This window comes from Anarrhichthys ocellatus, unplaced genomic scaffold (genome assembly GCF_004355925.1).
Source record: "Anarrhichthys ocellatus isolate YVR2014 unplaced genomic scaffold, GSC_Weel_1.0 scaffold153, whole genome shotgun sequence".
In the NCBI taxonomy this organism is placed as follows: Eukaryota; Metazoa; Chordata; class Actinopteri; order Perciformes; family Anarhichadidae; genus Anarrhichthys; species Anarrhichthys ocellatus.
The window spans coordinates 131,886-132,394 of NW_022280183.1; positions in this window are offsets into that span (position 1 = coordinate 131,886).

The window sequence follows — 509 nt, forward strand, 5'->3', positions numbered from 1 at the left end:
CCTATATCACACAGCCATCCTCTACCCCCCCCCCCCCCCCCCCACCCCCAATTTTATTTATTATTTGGCACTTTTTACAATTATTTTACTCTTGCGTGAAACAAATGACTGTTCTTGATAATAAATCGTTATCAATTAATTATTATCAGTTTGTCCATGTGGTCTTTATTGGATAATAGATGTACGTATGACGTCTTCTCACACTCACTCACTCACTCTGTGAACTGAGCACTAACCCACTCAACTCATATAATTGACTGTCGCAGTCAGAATGTGAATATCTTTGATTTATGAGATCAAGATTTACAGTTTTTGTAAACTAGCCAGATTAGGTAAAATATCTTTACATAGAAAGATGAACATTAGAATGTGATAATAAGGATGATCATAAATCATCTTTAGTCTTAGAATGTTAACTGAGAAACTTCTTCCAGAAACTGTTCTCATGACTCCTCTCGCCTGGATCGACTCTCAGAAGAGAGACGCCACGTGAGGGTCAATCCTGACAC